Raw genomic sequence first — 10,034 nt, 5'->3', positions numbered from 1 at the left:
GCCGATAAGAATTTGGTGATTGACAGGAGTCGAAAGCCTTGGCGAGGTCGATGAAGACGGCTGCACAGTACTGTCTTTTATCGATGGCGGTTATGATATCATTTAGTACCTTGAGTGTGGCTGAGGTGCACCGTGACCGACTCGAAACCAGATTGCACAGCGGAGAAGGTACGGTGGATTCGAGATGGTCAGTGACCTGTTTGTTGACTTGGCTGAAGACCTTAGATAGGTGGGCAGGATGGATATAGGTCTAGCAGTTTGGGTCCAGGGTGTCTCCTCCTTTGAAGAGGGGATGACTGCGGCAGCTTTCAATCCTTGGGGATCTCAGACGATATGAAAGAGAGGTTGAACAGGCTGGTAATAGGGGTTGCGACAATGGCGGCAGATAGTTTCAGAAATAGCGGGTCCAGATTGTCAAGCCCAGCTGATTTGTACGGGTCCAGGTTTTGCAGCTCTTTCAGAACATCTGCTATCTGGATTTGGGTAAAGGAGAACCTGGAGAGGCTTGGGTGAGGAACTACGGGCGGGAGCTGTTGGCCGAGGTTGGAGTAGCCAGGCGGAAGGCATGGCCAGCCGTTGAGAAGTGCTTATTGAAGTTTTCGATAATCATGGATTTATCGGTGGGTGAATCGTGTTTCCCTAGCCTCAGTGCAGTGGGCAGCTGGGAGGAGGTGCTCTTGTTCTCCATGGACTTCACAGTGTCCCAGAACTTTTTTGGAGTTGAGCTACAGGATGCAAACTTTTTGCCTGAAGAAGCTGGCCTTAGCTTTCCTGACTGACTCGTGTATTGGTTCCTGACTTCCTGAACAGTTGCATATCACGGGGCTATTCGATGCTATTGCAGTCCGCCACAGGATGTTTTTGTGCTGGTCGAGGGCAGTCAGGTCTGGAGTGAACCAAGGGCTGTATCTGTTCTTGGTTCTGCATTTTTTGAACGGAGCATGCTTATCCAAAATGGTGAGGAAGTTACTTTTAAAGAATGACCAGGCATCCTCAACTGACGGGATGAGGTCAATGTCCTTCCAGGATACACGGGCCAGGTCGATTAGAAAGGCCTGCTCACAGAAGTGTTTTAGGAGCGTTTGACAGTGATGAGGGGTGGTCGTTTGACTGCGGCTCCGTGGCGGATACAGGCGATGAGGCAGTGATCGCTGAGATCCTGGTTGAAGACAGCGGAGGTATATTTGGAGGGCCAGTTGGTCAGGATGACGTCTATGAGGGTGCCCTTGTTTACAGAGTTAGGTTGTACCTGGTGGGTTCCTTGATGATTTGCGTGAGATTGAGGCATCTAGCTTAGATTGTAGGACTGCCGGGGTGTTAAGCATATCCCAGTTTAGGTCACCTAACAGGACAAACTCTGAAGCTAGATGGGGGCGATCAATTCACAAATGGTGTCCAGGGCACAGCTGGGAGCTGACGGGGTCGGTAGCAGGCGGCAACAGTGAGAGACTTGTTTCTGGAGAGAGTAATTTTCAAAATTAGTAGTTCAAACTGTTTGGGTATGGACCTGGAAAGTATGACATTACTTTGCAGGCTATCTCTGCAGTAGACTGCGACTCCGCCCCTTTGGCAGTTCTATCTTGACGGAAGATGTTATAGTTGGGTATGGAAATCTCTGAATTTTTGGTGGCCTTCCTGAGCCAGGATTCAGACACGGCAAGGACATCAGGGTTAGCAGAGTGTGCTAAAGCAGTGAGTAAAACAAACTTAGGGAGGAGGCTTCTGATGTTGACATGCATAAAACCAAGACTTTTCGATCACAGAAGTCAACAAATGAGGGTACCTGGGGACATGCAGGGCCTGGGTTTACCTCCACATCACCCGCGGAACAGAGAAGGAGTAGTATGAGGTGCGGCTAAAGGCTATCAAAACTGGTCGCCTAGAGCGTTGGGGGCAGAGGATAAGAGGAGCAGGTTTCTGGGCATGGTAGAATATATTCAGGGCATAATGCGCAGACAGGGGTATGGTGGGGTGCGGGTACAGCGGAGGTAAGCCCAGGCACTGGGTGATGATGAGAGAGGTTGTATCTCTGGACATGCTGGTTGTAATGGGTGAGGTCACCGCATGTGTGGGGGGGTGGGACAAAGGAGGTAACAGGGGTATGCAGAGTGGATCTAGGGCTCCATTGTGAACTAAAACAATGATAACTAACCTGAACAACAGTATACAAGGCATATTGACATTTGGGAGAGACATACAGCGAGGCATACAGTAATCACAGGTGTAGAATTGGGAAAGCTAGCTAAAAACAGTAGGCGAGGCTAATCAGCTAGCACAACAAACAGCAGGTAAAATGGCGTTGACTAGGCAACTGGGTCGACAGATAAAACAAACAAGCAGAATGGAGTACCGTGATTAATGGACAGTCCAGCGTGCGTCAGCTATGTAGCCAAGAGATCAGTGTCCAGGGGGCAGCGGTGGATGGGCAGGAAGCTGGGCTGGCGAGTGTTATCCAGGTTTAAAAAAAAAAAAAAAAAAATAAAAAAAAAAAAAAAAAAAAAAAACTAACAATGACTAAATAGCTTGTAGCTAGTTAGCTGGTTAGCGTCTGGAGGTTCTTGAGTGTGTCATAAAAATAAAATAAAAAATTAAAGGTGATAGCGATTCCGTATCACAGTGGGTGAGGCAGGTTTCCGGAAGGTATAAACAAAATAAAAATCAAAGAGAGATAGAAAGTAAATGGGTTCAGAGTGTTTAGAACGCAGTGAGCCAGATGGTTAGCAGGCCTGTGCTAACAAGCTAACAGTTCGTAGGCCCGGCTAGACAAGCTAACCGTTAGCAGGCCGAATTAGCAAGCAGGAGATAGCGAGGGCTAGAGAGCTAACCTTTGGGGGACGTCGCGATGGGGTGAGTCTGTTTATTCCTCTTCTTGCGGTGACATCGACAGACCGGTCGCCCGGGTAATTGTAGCCCAGGAGTATGCTAACGAAAAAGCCTGTTGAAACCACCTCGGACGATTATGTCGGCGGACCAGTCGTGATGGATCGGCGGGGCTCCGTGTCGGCAGTAAAGGGTCCAGGCCAATTGGCAAAAGAGGTATTGTTGGGCCTCTTCAGCTAGTCGGGAGATGGGCTTAGCTCAAGGCTAACTGTAGCTTGTTTTGGGACAGAGACGTTAGCCAGGAGTAGCCACTGGATTGCAGCTAGCTAGTTGCGATGATCCGGTGTAAAGGTTCAGAGCTTGCGGTAGGAATCCGGAGATGTGGTAGAGAAAGAGCAGTCTGATATGCTCTGGGTTGATGTCGCGCTGGTGTCCTAGTTAGCTTTGAAGACCGCTAGCAATGGCTAACTGAGTAGTAGCTAGTTAGCTGGCTAGCTTCTGACGGTTCTAAAGTAAAGTATAGAAAAAGCAGATCCGTACCACATTGGGTGATGCGGGTTGCAGGAGAGTATATTCAGCTCTAGTTTGAAAGTGAGATTAAAATATGTACGAAATATATACAGAAAAAAAAAAAAACGAAGAAAACTATATTTACACTAGACAGGACGGGACAAGACAAAACACACGTCCGATTGCTACGCCATCTTGGATATACCATGATCAGTACAGTAGTCTAGTGTTTAATAAGGATGATGAGAGGATGATGTTTACTGATGATCAGTACAGTAGTCTAGTGTTTATGGACGATGTGAGGATGGTATTTACTGATTATATATCTGTCTGTGTGTCTGTCTGTCCATCAGCTCTGACGGCTACAGTCTGTACCGGTACCACCTGGAGATGGGAGATGACACCCGCTCTGAGGCTGGGGACACCAGGAGCCCTGAGAGGAAGGGGAGCCAGAGGAAGGTGGTTGAGAGGAAACGGAGTATGAGAGAAACCACGACCAGCATCACGGCCTCTGTGAAGGAGTACGGAGCCACGTTAGACGTGGTGGGCCCCAGAGAGAGGAATCATTCCAGCTCCAGTGTCTCTGTCTGCGAAGGAGGAAGGAAACCCCAACCCAGAGGCCTGAGGTTCCTACAGAGCCTTCTCCACAGCCCTGCAGCCCTGCAGCCTCGATGGACGCGGCCCTGAGAAGGCAGGCGTGACCACGGAGAAGATCAAGCTAGAAGCAGCCATCTCATACCCTCTGGAGAGGGTCAGGGTCCCTGCAGTACCAGTCACCCGAGACCCACAGTGACTGTCTCACCTCCAGGCCCAGATCCAGGAGCACCACGGTGTACAACCCAGCCGATGGGGAGATGAGGGGGCTACTTGGGCCACAGACGCCAACAACCCCCCTCACAGGGCATCAGGAAACGGTTACCTCCAGATCTCCGACCATGGGTCACTGGGCAACGTGCTTCGAGTACAAAGTCCACCCCTGCCCGTTCGGCCACATGCCCAAAGTCTCCATGGAGAAGCTAGTCCCCACCACCACAGATACAAAGGACGAGGCAGAGGCCAAAGAGACAACGACAGACAGTGAACCACAGGAACCAGGGAAGAGCAAGTCAGAGAGCAACCAAGATGGAGGTGAGGAGAAGCAGGAAGCGGAGGCTAAAGATACTGGTGGAGGCCTTCTGCTTGTGGCAGAGGACAGGATGTATCCATCACTGAGGTCAAAGAGCCTGAACACCAACCCCAGAAAAGTGAAGGTCAGAGGGGACTGGGCACAGAGAACCAAGTCAGACAGTAGTGGAAAAGACCTAACAGCTATGTTAGTAGGGACTGGGGAGACAGAGACAGACAGACAGTATTAAAGACCTAACAGCTATGATAGAGGGGACTGGGCACAGAGAACCAAGTCAGACAGTAGTGGAAAAGACCTAACAGCTATGTTAGTAGGGACTGGGAGACAGAGACAGAGGTAGAGACTGACAGACAGTATTAAAGACCTAACAGCTATGTTAGGAGGGACTGGGAGACAGAGACAGAGGTAGAGACTGACAGACAGTATTAAAGACCTAACAGCTATGTTAGAAGGGACTGGGGAGACAGAGACAGAGGTAGAGACTGAGACAGAGGTAGAGACTGATAGACAGTAGTGTTAAAGACCTAACAGCCATGTTAGGAGGGACTGGGGAGACAGAGACAGAGGTAGAGACTGACAGACAGTAGTGTAAAAGACCTAACAGCTATGTTAGGAGGGACTGGGGGGAGACAGAGACAGAGGTAGAGACTGACAGACAGTAGTGGAAAGACCTAACAGCTATGTTAGTAGGGACTGGGGAGACAGAGACAGAGGTAGAGACTGACAGACAGTATTAAAGACCTAACAGCTATGTTAGGAGGGACTGGGGAGACAGAGACAGAGGTAGAGACTGACAGACAGTATTAAAGACCTAACAGCTATGTTAGAAGGGACTGGGGAGACAGAGACAGAGGTAGAGACTGAGACAGAGGTAGAGACTGATAGACAGTAGTGTTAAAGACCTAACAGCTATGTTAGGAGGGACTGGGGAGACAGAGACAGAGGTAGAGACTGACAGACAGTAGTGTAAAAGACCTAACAGCTATGTTAGGAGGGACTGGGAGACAGAGACAGAGGTAGAGACTGACAGACAGTAGTGGAAAAGACCTAACAGCTATGTTAGTAGGGACTGGGGAGACAGAGACAGAGGTAGAGACTGACAGACAGTATTAAAGACCTAACAGCTATGTTAGGAGGGACTGGGGAGACAGAGACAGAGGTAGAGACTGATAGACAGTAGTGTTAAAGACCTAACAGCTATGTTAGGAGGGACTGGGGAGACAGAGACAGAGGTAGAGACTGATAGACAGTAGTGTTAAAGACCCAACAGCTATGTTAGGAGGGACTGGGGAGACAGAGACAGAGGTAGAGACTGACAGACAGTAGTGGAAAAGACCTAACAGCTATGTTAGTAGGGACTGGGGAGACAGAGACAGAGGTAGAGACTGACAGACAGTATTAAAGACCTAACAGCTATGTTAGGAGGGACTGGGGAGACAGAGACAGAGGTAGAGACTGACAGACAGTATTAAAGACCTAACAGCTATGTTAGAAGGGACTGGGGAGACAGAGACAGAGGTAGAGACTGAGACAGAGGTAGAGACTGATAGACAGTAGTGTTAAAGACCTAACAGCTATGTTAGGAGGGACTGGGGAGACAGAGACAGAGGTAGAGACTGACAGACAGTAGTGTAAAAGACCTAACAGCTATGTTAGGAGGGACTGGGGAGACAGAGACAGAGACTGACAGACAGTATTAAAGACCTAACAGCTATGTTAGGAGGGACTGGGGAGACAGAGGTAGAGACAGAGATAGAGACTGATAGACAGTAGTGTTAAAGACCTAACAGCTATGTTAGTAGGGACTGGGGAGACAGAGACAGAGGTAGAGACTGACAGACAGTATTAATGACCTAACAGCTATGTTAGAAGGGACTGGGGAGACAGAGACAGAGACAGAGACTGACAGACAGTATTAAAGACCTAACAGCTATGTTAGAAGGGACTGGGGAGACAGAGACAGAGGTAGAGACAGACAGACAGTATTAAAGACCTAACAGCTATGTTAGAAGGGACTGGGGAGACAGAGACAGAGGTAGAGACTGACAGACAGTATTAAAGACCTAACAGCTATGTTAGTAGGGACTGGGGAGACAGAGACAGACAGACAGTATTAAAGACCTAACAGCTATGTTAGAAGGGACTGGGGAGACAGAGACAGAGGTAGAGACAGAGATAGAGATTGGCAGACAGTATTAATGACCTAAAAGCTATGTTAGGAGGGACTGGGGAGACAGAGATAGAGACAGAGATAGAGACTGGCAGACAGTATTAATGACCTAACAGCTATGTTAGGAGGGACTGGGGAGACAGAGACAGAGGTAGAGACGGGCAGACAGTATTAAAGACCTAACAGCTATGTTAGGAGGGACTGGGAGACAGAGACAGAGGTAGAGACTGACAGACAGTATTAAAGACCTAACAGCTATGTTAGGAGGGACTGGGGAGACAGAGACAGAGGTAGAGACTGACAGACAGTATTAAAGACCTAACAGCTATGTTAGGAGGGACTGGGGAGACAGAGACAGAGGTAGAGACTGACAGACAGTATTAAAGACCTAACAGCTATGTTAGGAGGGACTGGGGAGACAGAGACAGAGGTAGAGACTGACAGACAGTATTAAAGACCTAACAGCTATGTTAGGAGGGACTGGGGAGACAGAGACAGAGGTAGAGACTGACAGACAGTATTAAAGACCTAACAGCTATGTTAGAAGGGACTGGGGAGACAGAGACAGAGGTAGAGACTGACAGACAGACAAAAAGCCTCAAAGACAGAACACCTGTGAATGACTTCTGATGATGTCTGACTGGCATGACTAAACTAGCCAATGGTGTGCGGTGGAGCTGAGCAGCGCTGAACTACTGTCTGAGAACCCAGGAACGTCGCATATCTTGGTTTTTCCACATCATACCAGTCGATGGGGACAGCTTTGAGCGAGCGAATGGCGAAAGTGCGGTGATAATTGAGTTGTTGTTAAATGTTAATTTGTTTTTTAAATGTTTATTGTATTAAATGTATTTCATGTTGATTAATCAGGTAAATAACATTGCAGATACAGACAGAATAAAGAGAAGGAATATTTGTATTAATCTCCAAATGGAAATCATGACACAAACAAGGTGGTCCTTCTGTAGCTCAGTTGGTAGAGCATGGCGCTTGTAACGCCAGGGTAGTGGGTTCGATCCCGGGACCACCCATACGTAGAATGTATGCTGTGGTCCTTCTGTAGCTCAGTTGGTAGAGCATGGTGCTTGTAACGCCAGGGTAGTGGGTTCGATCCCCGGGACCACCCATACGTAGAATGTATGCACACATGACTGTAAGTCGCTTTGGATAAAAGCGTCTGCTAAATGGCATATATTATTATTATATTAAGGTAAGAGACAAGGCCTAGTTCTTCCAAACATTTGTTTGATCCTTAAAAATGGGTAAAAAAAAAAAGGCACAATTATAACGACCTCTGTGTAACACATTGAATAACGTTGAATTCTGAAATAAAAAAAATATTGTAATTATTTGAATTAGAGTTGTGTTGAGTATCAGCATGTCGGTCTATCTGTGAGTTAAAATGTTGTAACAGCGCCCTCTAGAGCTCAGCTGAGGAAAACAAAGGACCTTCATTACATCAACAATCCACATGGGAAGAACATAGAGCAGGGATGGGCAGCTCCGGTCCTCGGGGCCCTGATTTATAACACACTGTTGGCCCAGTCCAAGCTGGTAAACCTGACTCTAAGAATCAACTAATCACGGGTCGCTTTCCCCTATCTAGGTGTTGTAATATCTACTATGTGTCAGCAGCTTTCTGTTAATACCATACTATATACAGGGTCAGTTAATACCATACTATATACAGGGTCAGTTAATACCATACTATATACAGGGTCAGTTAATACCATACTATATACAGGGTCAGTTAATACCATACTATATACAGGGTCAGTTAATACCATACTATATATACAGGGTCAGTTAATCACCATACTATATACAGGGTCAGTTAATACCATACTATATACAGGGTCAGTTAGCACCATACTATATACAGGGTCAGTTAGTACCATACTATATACAGGGTCAGTTAATACCATACTATATACAGGGTCAGTTAATACCATACTATATACAGGGTCAGTTAGTACCATACTATATACAGGGTCAGTTAATACCATACTATATACAGGGTCAGTTAATACCATACTATATACAGGGTCAGTTAATACCATACTATATACAGGGTCAGTTAATACCATACTATATACAGGGTCAGTTAGTACCATACTATATACAGGGTCAGTTAATACCATACTATATACAGGGTCAGTTAATACCATACTATATACAGGGTCAGTTAATACCATACTATATACAGGGTCAGTTAGTACCATACTATATACAGGGTCAGTTAATACCATACTATATACAGGGTCAGTTAGTACCATACTATATACAGGGTCAGTTAATACCATACTATATACAGGGTCAGTTAACTCCATACTATATACAGGGTCAGTTAATACCATACTATATACAGGGTCAGTTAGTACCATACTATATACAGGTCAGTTAGTACCATACTATATACAGGGTCAGTTAATACCATACTATATACAGGGTCAGTTAATACCATACTATATACAGGGTCAGTTAATACCATACTATATACAGGGTCAGTTAATACCATACTATATACAGGGTCAGTTAATACCATACTATATACAGGGTCAGTTAGTACCATACTATATACAGGGTCAGTTAATACCATACTATATACAGGGTCAGTTAATACCATACTATATACAGGGTCAGTTAATCACCATACTATATACAGGGTCAGTTAGTACCATACTATATACAGGGTCAGTTAGTACCATACCATATACAGGGTCAGTTAATACCATACTATATACAGGGTCAGTTAATACCATACTATATACAGGGTCAGTTAATACCATACTATATACAGGGTCAGTTAATACCATACTATATACAGGGTCAGTTAATACCATACTATATACAGAGGTCAGTTAGTACCATACTATATACAGGGTCAGTTAATACCATACTATATACAGGGTCAGTTAATACCATACTATATACAGGGTCAGTTAATACCATACTATATACAGGGTCAGTTAATACCATACTATATACAGGGTCAGTTAATACCATACTATATACAGGGTCAGTTAGTACCATACTATATACAGGGTCAGTTAGTACCATACTATATACAGGGTCAGTTAATACCATACTATATACAGGGTCAGTTAATACCATACTATATACAGGGTCAGTTAATACCATACTATATACAGGGTCAGTTAATACCATACTATATACAGGGTCAGTTAATACCATACTATATACAGGGTCAGTTAATACCATACTATATACAGGGTCAGTTAATACCATACTATATACAGGGTCAGTTAATACCATACTATATACAGGGTCAGTTAATACCATACTATATACAGGGTCAGTTAATACCATACTATATACAGGGTCAGTTAATACCATACTATATACAGGGTCAGTTAATACCATACTATATACAGGGTCAGTTAATAC

General features: G+C 45.5%; 2 long non-coding RNA genes across 8 annotated transcripts; one reads left to right on the top strand and one right to left on the bottom strand.

Annotated features, from left to right (window-relative positions):
• Window positions 1–4,712: 4,712 nt before the first annotated feature.
• Window positions 4,713–6,977, bottom strand: LOC127920441 (uncharacterized). Of its 3 annotated transcripts, none has more exons than XR_008106300.1 (4): window positions 6,875–6,977; window positions 5,863–5,932; window positions 5,128–5,431; window positions 4,713–4,751 (listed from the first exon to the last, which is right to left on the bottom strand). It is a non-coding gene; the product is annotated as an uncharacterized LOC127920441 (long non-coding RNA). The 3 variants fall into 3 exon arrangements; XR_008106301.1 differs by lacking the exon at window positions 4,713–4,751 and adding an exon at window positions 4,777–4,820; XR_008106302.1 differs by lacking the exon at window positions 4,713–4,751 and adding an exon at window positions 4,846–4,889.
• On the top strand, window positions 5,323–7,112 carry LOC127920440 (uncharacterized). Of its 5 annotated transcripts, none has more exons than XR_008106299.1 (4): window positions 5,323–5,400; window positions 5,473–5,688; window positions 5,762–6,421; window positions 7,057–7,112. It is a non-coding gene; the product is annotated as an uncharacterized LOC127920440 (long non-coding RNA). The 5 variants fall into 5 exon arrangements; XR_008106297.1 differs by lacking the exon at window positions 7,057–7,112 and adding an exon at window positions 6,987–7,042; XR_008106296.1 differs by lacking the exon at window positions 7,057–7,112 and adding an exon at window positions 6,917–7,024.
• Window positions 7,113–10,034: the final 2,922 nt, after the last annotated feature.

Source organism: Oncorhynchus keta, unplaced genomic scaffold (genome assembly GCF_023373465.1).
Source record: "Oncorhynchus keta strain PuntledgeMale-10-30-2019 unplaced genomic scaffold, Oket_V2 Un_contig_19551_pilon_pilon, whole genome shotgun sequence".
NCBI classification, from domain to species: Eukaryota; Metazoa; Chordata; class Actinopteri; order Salmoniformes; family Salmonidae; genus Oncorhynchus; species Oncorhynchus keta.
Note: the sequence above shows the minus strand (reverse complement) of the source record. Positions and strands in the feature narration are given on the sequence as shown.